The 22368-nt window shown below is 42.1% G+C and overlaps 1 protein-coding gene across 8 annotated transcripts in view; it reads right to left on the reverse strand.

Moving 5' to 3' along the window:
• Positions 1-22129, reverse strand: part of TGFBR3 (transforming growth factor beta receptor 3) — a 201444-nt gene extending 179315 nt beyond the window's left edge. For 4 of the 8 annotated variants that reach the window (XM_007176334.2, XM_028164997.2, XM_007176331.2 and 1 more), the window contains exon 1: positions 21803-22129. The gene's annotated coding sequence lies outside the window, so the exon portion shown is untranslated. Of the gene's footprint in view, positions 1-13845; positions 14025-21580; positions 21599-21802 lie in introns of those variants that run through there. The other 4 variants (XM_007176333.2, XM_007176332.2, XM_007176330.2 and 1 more) reach the window with 3 other exon arrangements.
• Positions 22130-22368: the final 239 nt, after the last annotated feature.

Consider the following 22368-nt stretch of genomic DNA (forward strand, 5'->3'; position numbering starts at 1 on the left):
GTCAATGACAGCAAAGAGAATTTGTCCCTATTTTTTTCCCTTCGAAAAATTAGATTTCCTGGGCTTCCCTGGTGGTGCAGTGGTTAAGAATCCGCCTGCCAATGCAGGGGACACGGTTTCAAGCCCTGGTCCAGGAAGATCCCACGTGCGCGGAGCAACTAAGCCGGTGCGCCACAATTACTGAGCCTGCGCTCTAGAGCCCGCGAGCCACAACTACTGAGCCTGCGTGCCTAGAGCCCGTGCTCCGCAACAAGAGAAGCCACCACAATTTGAGAAACCCGAGCACCACAATGAAGAATAGTCCCCGCTCGCCGCAACTAGGGAAAACTCGCGCACAGCAACGAAGACCCAACACAGCCAAAAATTAATTAATTTTAAATTTAATTTTTTTAAAAAATTAGATTTCCTGAATGGATCAATAAGACAAACTCTAAAAGAATATGCTATTTCAACAAATGCTAAGGGCAACTTTTATAAAGCAAAACCCTGTAAGGAGATTTCAGAAGAAGACGACTTCCCAAAGGATTTTTATGGTGCGCACAAACTATATAACCAGCAGGAGGCTTGTGGGAATATTTAATGAGCTTGTGTCACCCCCTGCCCGCAACTGCAGAGGCTCTGTGGAGCTGTGCACGTTAATCTGGGGCTTAAACCAGGTCTGAATGAACCTGTGGAAAAGAAAGGCAAACGGTTCTATTAAAAATATAGACTGCAAATTGCTGACAAGAATATTGGGTAATTATTAAAATGCAGCAATTACTGATATAATAGAGCCAAGCTAAACAGTTTGATGCCCAAAGGCAAACCACAGCAAGTTTACACCGGATCTTAAAACATCTCCAAGGAAGTCCAAGACAAGTTGAAACTTACACAGTGCTGCTTCAAACAAAGAGGGAGCTTTTCTTCTTTTAGCTTAAAAGTCCCTCCCTAATGTAACTTGTTCAAAAAGAAAATAAACTGCAGAGAGTTTTTGTCTAATCTTCCCAATGTGGTGACAGGATCCTAAGGCGGAGGAGAATAAAAAAAGGAAGCATGTCGTTCCATTCAGTGGAACTCCAGTTTTGGCCAAGACTTGCATATGTCAGCGCCTTAACACACGACTTAGGGATCAGTTCCCCAACTAGAAGAATGCAGGATGATCAAAGGCTTCGGAAAAGTTGCTGATCTTGAATAAAACTAGGGAAACACAAACTCTTCTCCTTCTCTGAGGTTATATCACACTCAGTCTGCAAAGACCAGGGACTCGCCACTCTGGTTTTCTGATCTCACTGTATCTCTTTGGACTTTAAGAACTAAATGCTTCCTTTAGAATATAAATAGGGTACTCTGAAATCTTGAAAGAACAATTTGGGGTCTACTGTGTAGTAGTCATTTCACCCACATTTCAAAGTAATGTATTCCATTCAAAGGGTACCAGAACTTATAGTATCCGCAAATGAACAGAATACAATTCTGAGTGGGACTTTAACGGATTTTTTAAAAAAAAGAACGTGATACTAATTCTTCTAATTTCCCCTGTGTCTATTTCTAAGGCCATTAAACTGTGTGCTGCCCCACATTCTCTAGTTATCCAACAGAATTCACAGGGAAAGACCAGGATAAGCTGAAAACCCCTACCCAAACAAGTCCCAGAAACCATCACGGGTTAAACTAATGTTCAAAAGGAATTGGTTGGGAACAGTATTCCCTGGGTTGACCAGGATGTTTTTTCAAGAGAAAATCTTGCTCTATCTTAGGGGCAAAATGTGGTGAAATGATGTCTGGCAATAGGCTAAAAGCCAGCAAGAAAAATTGCTAACTTCCCCTTAGATGGCTAACACAGTGGCTATGAACATGAGATTATTCAAAATCAGAACTTAAATTAGCTTCCAGCCAATCAATTTCTCAATTAAAAGAATTAGCATGCTAAAGATAACATGAACAGCTTTTAAAGTTAGAAGAAGTCAACAGGATTCATGGATGAAGAGGAGCCCAATCTCCAAGCCCAGCACTTGCCCCAAATAATAAGGCAGAGTCAAGACTAGAAACCAGGTCTTTCCATGACCAGCACCCTACCTTGCAGTTCCAGGTCTGTTGCCACAAACTAGGAAGCATTTTCTCTCCCTCCATACTCAATCTCTGGAAACAGAATGTTTTTTCCAAGAGAGGGGGAAGCCTGCCATGGCTGCCACCAGACATTGGTACTTCCATGTTGACGTATGTACTCTGCACAAATCATTACTGATCACAAACTGTGACTTGACTTCAGGACTGTGGGTGGCGGCTATAATAAATAAACAATCCTTGGTGATGTTGTATGACTCAAGTTCTGTGAAGATGAAGCACAAATCTTTGCATAATCATATCTTAACACTAAGACTGTTTAGCCCCCAACAAGGAAAATATTCAACAAATGTGAAGATCTTAAAGACAGAGATATAATGAGTGGAATAAAAAAATGGCCATTCCCTAAACTCAAATAGTAAGTAACACCTGATTTTCTGGTACCTTCAATATGAAAAGGTTTTCTAGCAGATCATTAAATTGTTTCTAGTCTGCCATTTAAGTGAATTTTTTTGAGAAAGGTATACTGTTAAGTCTGCAAATGGTTAAATAAAAGCTGGTAGAAGAATTGTTCTGATGGATATTCAACATGTTATTCAGGGGATTTAGAAAAGAGGCAGGATGGAGGACATCAATATCTAGCTTGGCAGCTGGTAAAAAGGGGTGTGCAACATGTAGAACAGATATTGTTGTTTGTCTGATGACATTTGGATGCCCTTTAAGACTTGTACACAGAGGGAGCAAAGCCACCTTACTGAGTCGCAACTCTCAGATTTCTCTACCACACAGAGAAACTAGCTAATTCCAAATCCCCATTTTCAGACAGATTTGGCACAAAGAGGAGAAAAATCCTGGATTTGGATAAGAAATCTTTGGAATTGCATCTAAGTACAATCAATATTCAATAAATATTTACTACTAGGAGCCAGGCACTGTTGAAGATATCAAGGATATAGCAGTAAAAAAAATAAGGAGCCAAAAATCCTGCCCTCATGGTGCTTATATTCTAGTAAAAGTAACACCATTTACTACATTAGGCAAGATATTTAATTTCCTGAGCTTCATTTCTCCCTTCAGTAAATCTTTATTTATTGCTTACCCCATGCCAGGCAATGGGAATATAACGGCCATGAAAAGAGACATGTTCTTTTACCCGCATGGGCTTAAAGTGTGGTGGGATAAACACAAATATGTAATTATACACTATGATAAGGGCCCTAAAGAAAAGGTATCCACAACCTGAAGGATAAGCAGAGATTTAAAAGCTCTGGTGAAGGATGACATTACAGTAGAGGAACCATTACAGGTCACTGATGCTGAAGGGAGCATGGCTGCAAAGTCAAAGGGAAAAGAGAGGAATAGGTTCAAGAAAGAGTTTAAGCAGGAACGTGGAATGATCCGATTAGGTTTTTAAAGTTTCCCTGGTACAGGCACTATGGAAAACAGTATGGAGGTTCCTCAAAAAATTAAAAATAGAACTACCATATCATCCAGCAATTCCACGTCTGGGTATATATCTAAAGCAAGTTAAATCACTGTGCTAAAGAGATATCTGCAAACCCATGTTCACTGCAGCATTGTTTACAATAGCCAAGACATGGAAACAACTTAAGTGTCCACTGACGAATGAATGGATAAAGTAAATGTGGTATGTACACAGTGGAATATTACTCGGCCATAAAAAAGAAGGAAATCCTGCCATTTGCGACAACATAGATGGACCTTGTGGGCATTATGCTAAGAGAAATAAGTCAGACAGAGAAAGGCAAATACTGTAGGACACAATTATATGTAGAATCTAAAAAACTGAACTCTTAGAAACAGAGAACAGATTGGTGTTGCCAGAGGTGGGGGTGAGGGGTGGGAGAAATAGGTGAAGGTAATCAAAAGGTACAAACTTCCAGTTATAAGATAAATAAGTTCTGGGGATGTAATGTACAACATGACGACTAGAGTTAACAATACTGTATTGTATATTTTAAAGTCGCTAAGAGAATAAATCTTAAAAGTTAACACAAGTAGGGAATTCCCTGGTGGTCCAGTGGTTAGGACTCCATACTTCCACTGCAGTGGGCACAGGTTCAACCCCTGGTCGGGGAACTAAGATCTCGCATGCCGCATGATGCAGCCAAAAAAAATGTTAACATGAGTAAAAAAAAAAATTAACTATGTGAGGTAATGGATGTTAACTAAACTTACTGTGGTGATCGTTTTTCAATATATACATACATCAAATCACTATGTTGTATTTTATGCAATGTTATGTGTGAATTATATCTCAATAAAACTGAAAAAAATTTTTAATTAAAAATAAATAACAATTTCCCTGGGTACCATGTGGAGAAGAGACTGAAGAGAGCCCACAGTGCTTGGATGTTCAGTTAAGACTCTGACAGCAGGTCAGATAAGAAAGGTGGTTTGGATCAGAATGGAACCTCAGTTTCTTCATTTGTAAGAAAATAAACTAACCTTACCTACATCACAGGGCCGTTACAAGAATCAAATGAAACTGTACACATAACAGCATAAAAGCTATCATGACTTAATCATTAGCAGGCTATCTCTACCAAAGAGAATTATTATCCTGAAGCCTAAGAAAGTCCCAATATTCTATGGCTGCCAGTGGAAGGGGAAAAAAAAGGAGGATTACTCTTGAACTACCTATACTTGTGGATAAAAATTCCACATGAAGACCCAGTAAAGGAAGGCAGGAAGCACAGAGGGTACAAGATGTGCAGAGAAACTGGGCTCTGCTCTCCCCTGCCCCCCTAGGACCTGGCCCACCCTCACTCCTGTTGGTTACAGAGAGTATAACCAACACATCTCTGGCCCCAGCATCCCTAGTTTTCTTGGGGCTGACCTTCAGTCAGTTCTTAAAAGCCCTCTGTCTATCCCAAGCACAGCAGACCTCACTGCCCAAGGAAAATACAGCAAAAAGCGGAGGGTGGGCATGTACACATCTCACAAGGTTGTGAAGACCAGGTTTTGTTCAAGTTCACAAACTAGGACAGATTTTATTTCTTTCTTTATTTCTTTATTTATTTTTCGGTGAGTTAGGTCTTCACTGCTGCGCCCAGGTTTTCTCTAGTTGTGGCGAGTGGGGGCTACTCTTGTTTGCAGTGTACGGGCTTCTCATTGCGGTGGATTCTCTTGTTGCGGAGCATGGGCTCTAGGCGTGTGGGCTTCATTAGCTGTAGCACACGGGCTCAGTAGTTGCGGCTCGTGGGCTCTAGAGCGCCGGCTCAGTAGTTGTGGCACACGGGCTTAGTTGCTCCGTGGCATGTGGGATCTTCCCAGACCAGGGCTTGAACCCGTGTCCCCTGCGTTGGCAGGTGGATTCTTAACCACTGCACCACCAGGGAAGTAGGACAGATTTTTTTACCCACCCTTGCAGTATTCCAGGAACTACCTTTCACATTTAATATTTCTGCATCCAAAGATTTTCGTTGCTTATAATTTTAAGCTAGAATTAATAGAGAACGATTCTTGGGCTTCCAAACCTGGCTCACCCAGATGTCTTACACTGGACAAGTCATTTAGCCTCCATCCCCCCTAATCTGTAAAACAGCAATGATATTTTGATTGTAATATATGAGACAGAACATGGGCATGATACCTAAAACAACACCTGGCCCACACAGTACATTTTTAAAAAATAATAGCCACTGCAGTTATTATGATTAAAATACATCTAGTCTGTCAAAAAAAAAAACCAAGCAAACTACCAGTAACAAGATAATATAAATAACAGTTTACATCAAAGTTTGTATTAATTTTAGGATTAGACTTTGTCATCTAGAATTTCAAAAATTCCCTTCATCACCAAAAAATAATGATTCCAAACCTAATATAAGATATTAGTCCTAAAGATAGCCCTAATATTGCAATGCTGTTCCCAAAGGGTAGTAAAGCTGCTGCCTCAACAGCTCTGGTGTTAAGTTACAGGGATGTGGCTGTATGGCCCTCCTCAATTCTACCTTATGATTCCCAAATTAGCTTCAGGGGTTTAGCCAGGGGGCTGCGGAGCTCAGCCTGGCACTGCCACCAAACTAACCCAGCTGCCTAGAGAAAGGAATCAGCTATCACCAAAAGGGCTTATTAAATCACAAAGCTGCAATTATTCCACCAAAGTCAGCACAGCTGAATAGTCTCAGGCCCTAGGAAGCACCAAGCCATTAAAAAAAGCTTTGGGGAAAAGAATTTTAAAATAAAAAAAAAAAAAAAGGCTTTGGGGAAGCTACACCTTCTAGACCTCCAATAGACTATTTTGTACAATATATACTAATTTACTAAAATATCTGATTCACATCTTTATTTATATTTGCAGGGATTCTGCAAATATATGAATTCAGAATAAACACTCCAGCAACAGACTATTTTGCTAATCACAATTAAGCACATTTTTTTATTCCTCTCACTGACTTCCAATATAAAATTCTTTCTCTTGGGTGGGGTAATCCCTCAACAGATACATTTCAATCACTTAACTGATATATTTGGTAAGGAAAGGGCTCAGCAGCCCAGGCATTGTGAAACATTAAGAATTGAAACCCTTAGATGGTTGCCCACTGCGGTCAGGATAAAGACCAAAACACTCTGCATGGTTGCTGGGTGTTGCCAACTTAGTCCCACCTCATCTTCTGCATCTTCTCCAGTCATGCTCGCCTTAATTCAGTTTTACAAAAGGGCCAAGCCCTTGCTTCCAGAAGCGATGCTCACATTTTGCAACTCAATGACCCTTCATGGTCCCCCTAATATGGTCAATTTCAAACATCTTCAAGGCCTCAGGTCTTTGTATAAGCATTACTTCTTTAAGGAGGCCTCCTCTGATTCTCTCGAAGTAGAACGTAGTGCAATTCAACCCTGTTGGTAAATCTCCATGTAATTATTTCCTTCCGGGTATGGTTTTCGCACTCATCTGTTCACTCCAGAAAGAGGGATGACAGTCTCCCTGGCTCACTTGGCATATAGTAGGCATCCAATGAAGGTACCATATGGATCGCAAGTATAAAATACTATCTTGTACATTACAATGAGAAACAGTATGAAAAGATGGTGAATTATCAGAACATTTCTCAATAATAAATGATACACCAACAAGTAAGAGTTGTATATAAGAAAGAACCTACACCTCTGGCAGCCTCAAAGGGACAAGAGAGGCAAGAATTCTGGCATCAACATGTGTTACAAGCTCAGACAAGTCACTTCATTTGGGGCTTTAATTGCTTCATCTCTAATATGAAGAGATTAAACAAGAAAATCTTTTATTCTCTACCTTACTTATGATTGCCGTTATAAGGACTAACAACTAATCCTGAATCTCTCCTATAAAGTGAAACTTCAAACACACTTGTGGAAATTTGAAATGCATGATCATGTAATGGCTAGCAGGAATGACAACAAAACTAGAAAGTATTATCCCAAAAAACATTCAACTTGACAGTGTAAGTGTAAATAAAATACTAATACTACATTAGCTATTTTTAACACACAACTTACAGAAACAAAAAATTTTTTAATGAATTATCTTACAAGCAATGCAAGCAACCACAAAACCTGAATTTTGTCAGATTTGCCCATTTCATCAAAACTGCCATCTTTATTCCACTCCTCCAACTCCACGAACTCTATTCATTCCCCTCACCTCATTCCAAAAGCCACTTCTGAACAATCCCAGCCCACTGTAAACACTGTCTCCTTAACATCTTGTGTATGATTTGTTCCATGTTATCTTCTGCTCAGAGCCAAGTCAGAATGTTAGAAATAGATAACATGTACTCCAAGCCTTTAATTTTGCAGATTAGCAAACCAAGAATTAGAAAGGCTCGATGACTGGTCCACTGATACACAACTTGTAAGTAGCACAGCCAAGACTTATCCACAGGCTGCTTTGTAATTATTCTGTGGTAATTCCCGTGTTTCTACAACATTCGCCTTCCGACTAGAGGCTAACACCCTGCTTTCTTCTTCTGACCTCACAAAACATCTCAGTTAACATCTACTGAACACCTACACTGTTTTTCACAATTTCTCATTTCAACCTCTCAACAACCCAAGGAGACAGATGTCCTTAACTCCACTTCATAGTGAGAAAAGTGAGGCTTAAGATGCTAAACCACCCCCAAGATCACCACCTAATAAATCCTGGCACCAGGATTTCAGCCCAGGTCTGTCTGATTCTACAGCCTATGCTCTTAACCACTACAAACAGGAGCTCCTCCACTATGGACACCAATCAGACCCTGCACAGACATTCACTTTCTGATAGGGGCAGTCTGATTAGATCTGACATAAGGGATAAGTTGTTTTGTTTCGAAACCACGGAGGCAAGGCTCAATCAGCAGTTTTATTTTACTTCATTTATTCATTATTTATTAGCACCTACCATGTGCCAGGCACTGTTCAGGGAGCTGGGGACACAGCAGTGAACTAAACATGACACTGTTTTCATGGAGTTTACCTTCTAATGAGAGACATTATATATTTATAATGTGTCAAATGGTGGTAAATCCTGTGAAGGAAAAATAAAGCAGGTTAAAGAGAAAGAATGATGAGAGGAGAAATGTTATTTTAGATAGGGTGGTCAGGGAACGTGTGATATTGTGACTTATAAGAAATAGGTATTTGGTCTTCATCCTGTTTCTGGCACAAAGCTCTTAAAACCTTTGGAATTTCCTAAGTGACAAGAGAGATAAAGGTGACTTTTGTTATGTTAATGAGATCAGTTTTAGACCCCACCTAAAGATGGGGGGTGGCTGTCAGGAGAACTAACCACGTGATTAGAGGATCGGAAATTTTAGTCCCACCCCCTACCCCTACCCATCCTCGGGAGATTACCAGTGGCCAATGATTTGATCAATTGTGCCTATGTGAAGACGCTTCCATAAGAACCCAAAAGGACAAGGTCCAGAGAGCTTCTGGTTGGTGAACACAAGGAGGTGCTGGGAGAGTGGGGCACCTGGAGAGGGCATGGAAGCTCTGCGCCCCTTTCCCACATACTTTGCCCTTTGCATCTCTTTCATCTAGCTGTTCCTGATTTATATCCTTTTATAATAAAGTGGTGATCTAATAAGTAAAATCTTTCTCTGAGTTCTGTGAGCTGCTCTTAGCAAACTAATCAAATCCAAGGTGGGGTCATGGGAATCTCTGATTTATAGCCAGCCTGGTCAGAAGTACAGGTAACAATGTGGACCTGCGACTGGGACTGGTGTCTGAAGTCCAAGGAGGAGGTCCTGGGAACCTCCAATCTGCAGCCAGGGGGTCAAAATCCCAGGTAATAACCTGGGCTTTTGACCGGTGAATGAAGTGGACAGTGGTCTTTGAGTCCTTAACCTGTGGAAGATGATGCTATCTCTGGGTGGACAGTAGATAGTGTCAGAGCTGAGACGCTGCCAGTGTCTGAGAATTGCTTGCTGGTGTGGAGGGAACACACTCCCCCGAAGTGGGATCGGTGACCAGAACCCTTTTTAGAAGGACTCTCAGATGAGGTGACATTTGAGCACAGAGATGAGAGGCAGAGCTATGAATATCTGAAGGAAAAGCATATGAGGCAGTGGGGATAACAAGTGCAAAGGCCCTGCACTGACAGCATGCTTGGTGTGTTCTGGGAGCAGACTACAGTACAGTATAGTATAGTGGAAAGGGGGGGGGGGGGGGACCCAGCCTACCTGGGTTCAAACCTCTGCTCTGCCTCTTTCCAGTGGTGTAACTGTGGGCAACTCGATAAACACCTCCATGCCTCGTCTATAAAGTAGAGATAATGATTCTATTTCCCTAATGGGGTTGTTATGAGGATTAAGTAAGTTAATAACATATAAAGCACTTAATACCTCATATGTTCTTAGGGTTCAGGAAATGATAGCTTTGATTTTTAACTAGGTCATTGACAACAACTCCATTCAAGACAATTTACTTTCAATTTGATGGTTTTGAATCCCAGGGTTAAATTATGCTGCAGCTTTGTACATGGCCAATAACATCCTACTAAGCCTCTGACTTCCTTGGCTGGGCTTCCTGTCCTGATGAGGAGGGCTCTGTAGGAACCATACTGATGTTATCACAAAAAGAGAGGGGAGCTAATGCCTCTACCATCACTGTTACACTAACATAAGTGAGCTCTACACCCAACCCAACCCCCATCCGCAAGAACTGGATGCTTCTTCAGAAGTATAATTTACCACCCCTTGGATTTAAGTCATTGGTTTCAAAGGACCAGATCCCCACCAGCACCACTGAGAGAAGCAAGTGGTAGTTTCTTTTTTTTTTTTCTTTTTGGCCGCACCTCAAGGCATGTGGAACTTCTCCAACCAGGGATGGAACCCGTGCCCCCAGCAGTGGGAGAGCGGAGGTCTTAGCCACTGGGCCGCCAGGGAAGTCCACAAGTGGTAATTTCAACTGCTGTCTTGAAAAGGGTTAAAACCTCTCTGCAAAATTAAGACAGTAATTTAATTTTTAAAAAATCCTTTCTCCAATGTCCTTTTTGTCTAAACTAAACATTTCTTTTCAAAGAAATAAGAACATCAAAGCAAAACTTAATCGAGTCTGGCCTGGCAGTCTCCAGACTGTTCCTTAGAGCACAGCCCCAAAGCAACTCTAGAAGGTCCGGTGAGCAGCCCTGTAGATGGGCCCAGAGCCAAGGGACGATGTCAGGACCACAAGGAAATTCTGCTCCTCTGCCCCATACCCTCTCCCCCAGCTCTTTTCTTTAATGCTGTGTTTACTTTTCATCTTTGCAGTCCGATGGGTTAAAGGGCAAACCACAGGCAGAGAGAAACCACAGCAAGCCCTAGCCTTTTAGAGGTAAAATGGGAGTCTTCCCAAACCACTTTTAAGGCTGAGGAGAACCCACAGTTGCTGCTTCAAGTCAGACAATTAAAGATCAAGTCAGACAATTAAAGAGATCAGTGTTCTAGTCTGACAGGTCTAGAACGAGGCTTTTTAAAAATCAGATTCTCCTTCTAGACATATCTGATGGTTTTCCCTTTTTAATGCCATAAATGTACATTTAACTGGATTTATAAGAAATCCACAAATCTTGCTTCTTCTCATTTATTTATTCATCCAACAAATATTTATCTAGTGCCTGCTCAGTCAGTGCAGGACTCTTCCAGGTGTGAGGATTCAACAGGGAATAAAACATGTAAAAATCCCTGCCCTTGTGGAGCTTACATTCTAGTCAGGGGAGACCGACTATTAACAAGATATATAATTATACGTGAGGTAGAGATAAATGCTAAGAAAACAAACAAAGCAGAGAAGAGAGAAAGGAAGTATTTGGGAGTCTTTGTTTTTTTCGTTTTGAGTAAGGACCTACAAGAAATGAGCTCTGTAGAAAACCATAGTTCAAAAAGACACATGCACCCCAATGTTCATTGCAGCACTATTTACAACAGCCAGGTCATGGAAGCAACCTACATGCCCATCGACAGACAAATGGATAAAGAAGATGTGGTACATACATATAATGGAATATTACCCAGCTATAAAAAGGAATGAAATTGGGTCATTTCTAGAAATGTGGATGGATCTAGAGACTGTCATACAGAGTGAAGTAAGTCAGAAAGAGAAAAACAAATATAATAGATTAACGCATATATGTGGAACCTAGAAAAATGGTACAGATGAACCGGTTTGCAGGACAGAAATTGAGACACAGGTGTAGAGAACAAACGTATGGACACCAAGGGGGAAAGTGGCGGGGGAGGTGGTGGCGGTGTGATGAATTGGGAGATTGGGATTGACATGTATACACTGATGTGTATAAAATGGATGACTAATAAGAACCTGCTGTATAAAATAATAAATAAAATTAAATTCAAAAAAAAAGAAAAGAGCTCTGTAGATATTTGGGAGAAAAACAGTCCAAGCAAAGAAAACAGCACATGCAAAGTCCCTGAGACAGAGTGTGTCTAGTATGAGGAAGGTAAAGCAGGTCAAGCAGCTGGAGCAGAGTAAACAAGCCAGAAAGCAGAAGAGTGAGGTCAAAGAGGTAACAGGCAAGGGAGTCACTGGCTGGTTGTATAGGGCTTTATGGATCATTATAAGGATTTGGGTTTTTACTCTGAGAAAGACAGGAACAAGAGAGTGTTTTAATCAAAGGAATAACAGCATCTGACTTAGGTTTTATCAGGGCCATTCTGGCTACTGGGTGGAGAATACTGCAGAGGGGCAGAGGGAAGCACTACTCCCAGCTGTGCAGTCTTGGGCAGACCACCTAACCTCTCTGTACCTGGTTATCCTCCTCTTTAGAGGGACGTGAAAATTCTCTTCAGAAATAATTCTCATTTCTAAGCCCCAATCTAATGCTAAACTCTATGATTCTGAGCTGATTATTTCCTTTGTCTTTTCTACAAAAAGTTACAATTTATATCAGCTGTAAACTTGATCTTTCCCCCAAGCTTTAACAGAAATGGAACCAAGTTGAAGAATTCAATTTGATAACATGTATGTCATGCCCATGCCACACACCTAGGATACAAAGATAGTAAGACTCAATCCTGCTCTAGAAGTCTACAATCTGGCAGAAGAAGAAAGTAAGTTCTCACGAGGCAGCAGGAGAAACGCTGCAAGAGAAACACAGGGAGGAAGCAACCAACCACCTGCCAGGAAGAGCCATGTGAAGCTTCACCAGAAAAGCTGACCATGGAGATAGCCTGGATGAGTAAGCAGGGGGCCACAAGGAAGGAGGGAAAGGAGGGGATGCTAGAGAAGAGACCAGTACTGAAGAAACAGGGCATGAGAGCACAGAGCGTGCTCTGGAAACCATAAGGAGTCTGGTATGAACACAGCGAGGTTCGCAGAAGAAGTGAAGGAATGATGGCTGAAAAAGTGGGCTGAGCTACATTGTAAATAACCAGACATCCCATGCCAAGGATAATGGAACAGCAGACACTTTTAAAACGTAAGAAAAGAAAACACAGATCTGTATTTTAGAAGGTACCAATCATGATGGATGAACAATTTGACATAGAGATGCTGAAGCCTGGAAAACCACCTGGAGTACGTCTGCAGTAGTCCAGGTGAGATGATGATTTGGAAATGGAGAAGAAAATGTCAGTTGCAGGGTTTGACCTACAGGCCTATTTTGCCAATTCCTACGCTAGAGCTAAGATTGGTGTTTACATGTTAAAATGATGGAGAAAAGTCAAAGGAATAATAATACGTCATGATAAGTTGAAAATTATATGAAATTCTAATTTCTGTGTCCATAAATAAAGTTTCCTGGAACTCGGGGGAAAAAAAGAAAATGCCAGTTGAGATCGGCTAAAGGTAACACACCATGGGATTTGCGGAATTCAGCTGCGGGAAGTCAGCGAAAGGAAACGGAGTATGCCTGAGGCTCCTAGCTTGATAACTGGTGGCACTTACTGACATGGGAAATAAAGGAGTTGAGACTGGGGACCACAGAGAAATTGTATGTCGGATTTGGGACTTAGTTCTAACAGTAAAACCTACAGAATAGCCAGGTAGCTGCTGGAAATAGGGTATAGCGTATAAAACTGGGAGTTACTGGCATAGACGTGGCCACTGAGGCATGGAAACATGAGCCACTGAAAAACCGAGGAGAGGAGGGAAAGGGCAGATGCAAGCTGGAGAACGCCGACCCGCAAGGAGCCAGCACTGAGAAGGAAAACTGAAGACAGATCGGGCAGGAAATGGGGAAAACCAGGACAAGTAGTTCCCGGAAACCAAGGTAATAAAACGTGGGGGGGGCGGGGGGGGGAGAGTAAAGCAGCAAATGCACCAAAGAGAGGACAATGAAGATGCTGACTGAAAACAAGCACGGAATTTTGCACTTCGCACCTTTTCTGGCGCCCGCCCATCATGGGTCACGGTGCAGTGGGCGTGGGAGCCCGCCTGCCGCAGGCCGAGTTGTTAACCCGAGGTGAGAAGAAAAGAGCCAATAGCTGCACACCACTGGCCCCGACGGACTACGTTGTTATCAAAGATTCTGTACCATCAGGAAAGTTTTATTCAGCACTCTGGAGGTGTAAGGTGTGAGAAACAGGAACTAGGATCTGTTGGTGGTGATCTTCTGGCGGTAGAAAGGAGATTTCTTAGTTAACACCTGGGTCTCATGGGACCACTAATCCTGAAACTAGCAGCAGGCTTTATTTAAGAAAGGCTAGTTGCTTCCGACAAGTGCTGAGGACAATATCTTCACCCACACATCATCCAACTCCCAGTTAGGCTTCTCACCTCTGATTCTCACACTAGCATCGCTAGTCTTTCTCCCCGAGCAGAGTAATGCTAATCCACAGGGACTACATCTCCGTTCGAAGCATAGTATAAAGTATAACAAAAAACCATAGCATCAACTACCTGGTATGATGCTGGAAGCCCATAACCGGGCACCATTCAGACAGGAAAAGGCTTTACCAGTATTACCAGCTGGGTCCCAAAACACTGAGACCAAGCCCCTCAGTCTCTGCAGAAGCTGCCTAACTGCTCTTCTGTTTGCTCTCTGAGAAACAAAAAGGAGCTGAAGGAGGAAGAGTCTTTAATCCTAAAATTATTCTTAATTTCCAATATAGAATGCTTGAAAAACATTTGAAAACCAACAGAATAACTAGCAGATTTTTTAAAAATGTGCATCTATGGTCCTTTCTCCTTTACCCTCTGAAAAAAAGCAACCCAACCCCCAAATGATCATTTTTCTTGGCCTAATTTCCCTATTTTTGTGATTTATAATTGGAAACAGGCTGTTTTTTCCTGGCTTCAGAGAACAGGACCTTCAGAGTTAAAAGAGTTGCCAACTACAGAACCTCAACCTTAGCAAAATTTCTTTTGCAAATCTATTACCTGTATAACTACTTGAAATATATATTAATTCCAAAGAAAACATTTAAATGCTTATTATTATGCAAAAGTGAATTTTCTCCTAATAAATTAGACACTCCCCTCTCTCTCCTAGCCTCCCTACTCAGTTAAGCTAAGTGGGACCCTGCTGTGTGTTCAGTTATCTCCCATTTGAACATTACCAAAGCCTTACCCAACAACGTATCTATATATGATACTTTCTGGAAGTGTTTCTTTTTTTTTTTTTTTTGGTTTTTTTGTTTGTTTGTTTTTATTTAGTAGAACTGCCTCTACATGAAACCTCCCTGTTTGCCCACACACTGAATGAAATTAAAACCTTGAATATCATAGAGAGCAGCCACTCTAATAATGAAGTAAAGATGCCTCAAACTGAAAAAGGCATACGTACAAAAAAAAAAAAAAATGAAATGTATCAAGTAGGTCATCCTTCCCCTGGGCTCCTGTGTCAAAAACATGATGCATCCAATGGCTGCACAGCATTGTAATGGATAGGTATGATGGACTCAAAACAAAAAGGCAGGTGCTACGTATTTTTTCGTGATTCACATGGCATATTATGAATACACAACAAGTAACTATAAAGACACAAAAATACGAAAACTAAGAGGAATGTCTGCTCAGAAAGGCTTTGACAAAAAGAGATAGACCAGCAATAGTAAACATGCCCATTTAGAAGATCAGAAACTTCTCCCACACACATAGGGAAGACCTTACACTGCAGTGATGCAAAATGTATGTAATGAGTCAATGGTGCTTTCCCTCGAAGTTGAATTTCATGTGCCAGCCAACGGCACAAAGTAGAATATAACAAAATGAGACGTTTATTCTTTATGGACACTTAGGAGAGTTTTGTGTTTGAGTATGTTTTCTGTTAAAGAAAAAAAAAAAAAACAGAAAAGAGATAACTCAAAACGACACAGGGAGTATCACACAAAAGTACTTAGGGTACCACATGAACACAGGGTTTTGAGACTGGAATCTAAGTATTTCACCCCAAATAACCTTCCAAGTATTAAAAAAAAAAGCAACATTCTGCTCCAGCAATCATCATGCAGTTAATTATGAAATGAAATTTGCAAATAGCCACCAGTGTATTTTTCCATCCAATGACCAATTTCATATGTCAAAACACATAAATTACTAAAAATGCTAACTGAATTATACTCCCAAAAGGGAATCTTTTCACACACCAAATGAAATTTAAGTATTCATCAAGTTTCCATTAATAAAATAGTATAATAATAATTTAAAAAAAGAACTCCAAAGTTCTGCTAGACCCTCCACCTGGTCCACTTGGTGTTCTTACCCATCACTGGTGGTTAGTCATCATGCCTGTAAACTCCAGAGCTTCTCCCAGGGCAATCTGATCACAGGAAAACTCAAGGACTAGGATCTGTAAAGACTATTTTCTAAAGATCATTTTTTTTCAGGGACTAATCAACTTCAATGTGTTTTTACAAATGGTCCATCTGCAAATTCAAACAAAAACCTGACCTTCAGTATGTACCAGAAAAATGAATTATGTGCTTGGAAGGACATAACAAACAGCACCCAATTCTTCCTTCTTCTGCAAACAGCACCGAATTCTGAAGTCCCCTTTCTCCCAGAGCCCAGTGTCCTAGAGCTAGGGAAAGTATATGCTTCTGGATTACCATCCTTTTCCTTAAAGTGAAGACAGAGCTAACACTTCAGACTTGATTCTAAATTATTACTGTGGCAACAATTTAACATTAAATCCTAAAAATGAACTTTTATATCACTCTGAGTCCTCTTCCCAGACTTGAAGGTTTCAGCATTAAAGGAATTACCAGCACTAACAACAGACTCTAATCTTTTTTTTCCTATAATTATCTTAAACAGGAGATATCAGGATAGCCTAAGGGCGTGCTTCTGGAGCCCATGTTTCAGACCTTCAGGGATAATCTCAATTTTAAATATGGTCTCCATCCCTCATACCCCTACTTGTCAGCCTATTAAGTCTTGCTGTTTGGCCTGGAAAACTGAAGAATAAAACAAGTAAAATAAGGTCCAAATAAGAGGGGCCTCAACGCAGAAACTTTATGAATGTTGCTTCAAACATTAAATACTGCACACATCTTGGTTGAGAAATAAAAATTTCTCCCTAAGAGAAGGAAGAATGCTCAGAAATCTGTGCTAAATCTTAAAACTTTGCAGAGAAAATAAATCTCAATGTCAGTTAACAAACAAATGTGCTATTTCAAAAGATATAAAAGAAGTCTAGAAGTGGACAGAGCCCAGGAAATGGACCCAAATCCTTTTTTTTTTTTTTTTTTAATTTTATAGCTACTTTATTTATTTATTTATTTATTTTTGGCTGTGTTGGGTCTTCGGTTCGTGCGAGGGCTTTCTCTAGTTGCGGCAAGTGGGGGCCACTCTTCATCGCGGTGCGCGGGCCTTTCACTATTGCGGCCCCTCCCGTTGCGGGGCACAGGCTCCAGACGCGCAGGCTCAGTAGTTGTGGCTCACGGGCCCAGCTGCTCCGTGGCATGTGGGATCTTCCCAGACCAGGGCTCGAACCCGTGTCCCCTGCATTAGCAGGCAGATTCTCAACCACTGCGCCACCAGGGAAGCCCCCCAAATCCTTTTTTGTAAGGCACTTCCAAGCTGTGTTGATTTATTTCTGCTTTACTAGAAACCAAACAAATTAGCAAAAGCTTGTGTTTTATGAAATGCTACAAAAAGACAATGCTATCATTCCAAGTGTTACTCTGAAGATGTGGAACCAGAGAAATTACTGCCATGAATCTTGGTGCAGTAATTTTCTTCCAAAGCCACAAATGCCTTAGATTCACTCTTTCATATTCCAAACTATCCATGTTCCTAAAGGCAATATAAGATTGCTTTTAAGTTAAAGACCCTTAAAAACATTATCTAACTTGAGTCATGCAAAGTTCAAAAAGTAGTTAACATTTTTTAAGTTTCAAAATTTCAAAAGAAGTTGAAAAACATAAGAAAAACACTCCAGTGGACAGACTGAAACAGTGATAAAATCATTTTCAAAATAACTGTTGAGTAAAAAAAAAAAAGGAAAAACACGAAGACTGTCCTCATTAACTAATGAACCTGACGATTATAATTAGTTTTTGTCCAATAGCAATGAAAGAAGAAAAAAAAATACATTTTCAAAATGGATTATCAAGAACAGGGGTAATTTTAAATGACCACAGAGCAAATTCATCCAGGAAAAATATTACAGCAATGTTAACAGTTAGCAGTCATCCTCTAAATTTTAACGGTTCTGTCTGTTAAGCTTAAGATGTAAAGTCAGGAATTTCCACAAATTTATGATCCCAAGAAATTGGTCATCACTTAGGTACTAAAGAAGTCAGCAAAGATCACCTTCTTAGTACTCAAAGGACATTTGAGTTCCCTAGGCACTTAGGCCCAGAGCAGGCCCTCAGAAAAGCAAGAGTCACCTGACTTTTACAAGATACAATCAAGTTTGCATGCAAAAAAGAAAGATTAATTCCTTTGAGTCTTCAAAAGAATGGGACAATAGTTCTCTTTAAGCAAAAAATTTTGAATGTGTATAGGCTTTCCTAAGCCCTAGGAAGCCTTAAGGTCTCCTGCTATCAGAGGACTGAAAGAGGATGGTTAATTTGCCAAACTCCAACACCAGGAACCTTAAGCCTATTAGGGAGTTGGGGCCTGATAAATGTTTGCTGAATAAGTAAACTAGATGAGACCCTGGAAGACTAAATTAGACTCTAAACAAAATGCTACTCTGAAGTGTAACTGCAATGCTGAGATTTAGAAAGAAAGAACTAAATTTGAAAGGTATTTTAAAATAAGGTCCACGTGCTTCCCTGGTGGCACAATGGTTAGGAATCCGCCTGCCAGTGCAGGGGACATGGGTTCGAGCCCTGGTCTGGGAGGATCCCACATGCTGCGGAGCAACTAAGCCCATGCGCCACAACTACTGAGGCTGCGCTCTAGAGCCCGTGCTCCTCAACAGGAGAAGCCACCGCAGTGAGAAGCCCGCGCACCGCAACAAAGACCCAACGCAGCCAAAAATAAATAAATAAATAAGTAAGTAAGTAAATAAAAGAGAACGAATTATAAAAAATAAAATAAAATAGGATCCACCTGACCCCTAACTTGGTAAATAAAGTTAAGTCCCTACTACCTGATACTCAAGAAACAAGAAAGGAAACTGGCCTACAAAATTCAGACAAAGATTGAAAACCTTTTTTTTTTTTTTTTTGAAAACCTTTTTTAAAAGTCAGTTTAACTGTTTTTGCAAGTATGCTAATTCCTAAATATGGTTTATATATTTATCTATAGACACACTGCATCTATACTAAACAAATATGATACTTCTGAACTATTGCCATACTAAAATACAAGCCTCTGAAAAATGCACTGGAATAGAAATGCTGTTACTCAGCATAACAACCCCTTATTGTCTTGCACTCAGATGTTAATGAAAAATGATAATGACAGGATTGTGAGTACACCAACCTCCCTGAGAACAAAATTCACTATATCCAGTTTTCTACAAAAGACAAATGAGCATCATTACAAAAGGATTCACAATGGATCTCTACAGACTCCCAGTTGTCCTAGATAATCTGAAATATCATTCAAAGTACACAAAATTATTTTACATATGCCTCTTAAGGAAAACAAATGGCAATAAACTGTGTGTGTACTTAATATCTGTCCGGACACCAGAGAGTTCTTGACATATTATAGGCCCTGTCCTCAAAGTCATTCTTAACAATAATCAGTTGAAACTAAACCCAGTTCTCCATAGTCAACTCAGAAGGCAACTTGGTTATTTTGCTAGATAAAGCCACAACATTGTCCATTCCTGAAATGTATGTTTAATACTCTAAAAACTGGTTTAGGTGCCTAATGGACATCAATACATAGTGTGTTATGCTCCCCCTATTGGTTAATATTCAACATAACAATGAATTCCCCAGGGGCTGCCTTTGAAGTGCTGGGGTTCAAAAGTAAGTTGGTGATTTTTATGTTTAAAAACATGAGCTGGATCAACAGTTGTTAAGCAAGCTGCCATGTAATGGTCAGATTCCATCAAAACAGGAAAAATTAAAGTTGACAAATGACAAAGACAAACTGAAGAGCTGAAAACATGCTGAAGCCTTGAAACACTAAACAATGCAGAATTAAAGCCAAAAGCAGAGAACATCAAGAAACAGAGCAACATCCTTTAGCTGACACAATGGCATGAAATCAATTTCATTTTAATAGCCCTTAAGGGGGTAAGAATTATTTCCCTGCCTCCTGTGCCAATCCCAAGCTGTTTCCTAAGGAAGCTAAGTAACACTGACCAACGATGTCCGGAGAATTAATAAAAGAAATAAAGATTAAAGATCCGAATTAATTAATACAAATCAGAGTTCTATGTATAATTACTTGGAGTCAGTTTCAGAGGAGTTGTAATTTGGCGCCCCCCTGGGCAGATCACCTAAATTGATCACAGATACCTGATTTGTGTTTCAAGAGATTTGTGTTCAACTCAAATGGGAAGCTGCAGGATGGGAGAAGACGCCTGGACTCACTGCACACAAATCTGACTGCACTTGCTGCTCTCTGCTGAGTGACTAAGCTAGCCCTGGAGTCAGACAGAACTAACATTTGTGTAATAGCTTGGGCAAGTAACTAACCTCTAGTGTCTTACCTGTAAAATAGGGCTATTAATAGTGTTTTTTCCAGAGGGTTGGTGTAACGATTAAGTGCCCGTATTAGGAGAGTGTCTGGCACAGAGTTTGAGCCCAATAAACGTGAGCTATTATTATTACCGGAAATTAATAGCTAATTTCACACTGAAGTACCTGTTTGCAATCTAAAGTACCATTTCAGAAAAATTAAAAGGTCTTGACATGTACTTTGCTACTTGTAGAGACTTCTCTCCTCCCAAACCGCTCGCTTACTTCTCTTGGAAGGGATGCGGAGTTCAGAAAAAGCCTGGTGCCCTATCTCAGTCTGTCATTCCTACCATCCCGTACCCTCCCTGCTCTTCTCGTCCCCACTGGGCTCAGGACAAGCACCGCTAATAGCCATGCAGCGCTTGCTTGGCGCCGGGCACTGCTCCAGTACTTTATATATTTTAAATCATTCAATCCTCACAGTAACCTTATGAGGCCAATACTGTTATTATTCCCATTTCACAGCTAAGAGAAATTCCCACTTCTCTCAGCTCTTTTTGTAGGCACATTAAGTTCTACTCTGTCAAGGTAATTCAAGCTTGACAAGCCGGTTCCCTACACTAAATGATTCTGGAAAGTGGGGCAAACGCCCTAATAAGAACAAGACTGCAAGAAGATTCTCCTAGCAACAGTCCAAGTTTCCAGCGTATTCTAACCAAATAAACTGGCTAAGGTGGCTAGTAAGTTAACGCGGGAAGGAGGATTCTCTGCGGGGCTCCGAGCTGCAGCGCTCGGCGCCTCCAGCACAGCACCCCGAGGGCGCGGCCCGCAGGGAGCGTAGCTCACGTCGGTGCTCGAGTCCCGGGGCCGCAGCTTCTGCAACGGCAACTGCGTGCAAACCCACAACAAATCTCTCCCACCGACGCTGTCACGAGCGCAGTGGGAAGTGGCCAGCGCGCCCCGCGGAGGTCAGAAGAAACCGCGGAAAGGAAGCGTGAGGGCAGGCGCGGAGTAGATGTCTTCGCCAGCACAGTGCAGCGCCCCGAGCGCTGCCCACCCCGGGGCGGCCGCTGCCCACGCACCTCGGAGTGCAAACACTAACAGACCAACGCCGCCCCCACAAGCCCGGGGGTCCGGGCGGCCGGAGCGACCCCCGACCGGGAAACAGGCGCGTACCCCCTCGCAACGCCGACAGGCACCGCGCAGCCTGCAGAGCCCTCGGCCGGAACGGGTGCTGGGCTAGCGGTGCGGCCAAAGGCGTCCCGGCGCCGTCGGCAGTGCCGCGGGGCCGAGCCGGCGCGTACCTTGGAGGCGATATGTCAAGCGGAGATCCACCCGCCACAAGCTGGAGGAAAGCAGAGAGAAGTTTCCCCGCCCCGCGCCCGGCGGCGGCGAGCTCCGGCAGCTGCTGCGCCGCGGCGCAACTACGCCATCCGGACCCGCCGGGGACTTTCTCCTCCTGCAGGGAGCTCAGGGAATCGCGCAGGGAAAGTGGCCGGGCACGAGAGCCGCCGACTTCCCTCCCTCACTCACTGGGAAGAGGAAAGCGCCGCTCGGCGTCCCCGAAACCCTCGATTACCCCCATCGGGCCGACCCAGCGCACTCGCTCCCCCTCACACGCGCGGGCGGGGACGGGCAGGACGCCACAGCAATCAGCGTGCGGGGGGAAGGGCGCTCCTCCTCCGCCGTCCCCCCCGGAGCTCCAGGCCGCCGAGAAACTCCTCCTCCCGCCGCCCGCCTCCTCTCGCTCTCCTCCCCCTTTTCCTCTCAGGCTGACGGATGAACCCCGAGCGCTGCCACAGCTTGCCTTTCCCTTCGGACCGCGGAGGGAGGGAGAGGAGGGGAGTACCGGGAACTGCGGGGCTGCTGT

Source organism: Balaenoptera acutorostrata, chromosome 1 (assembly GCF_949987535.1).
Source record: "Balaenoptera acutorostrata chromosome 1, mBalAcu1.1, whole genome shotgun sequence".
NCBI lineage: Eukaryota > Metazoa > Chordata > Mammalia > Artiodactyla > Balaenopteridae > Balaenoptera > Balaenoptera acutorostrata.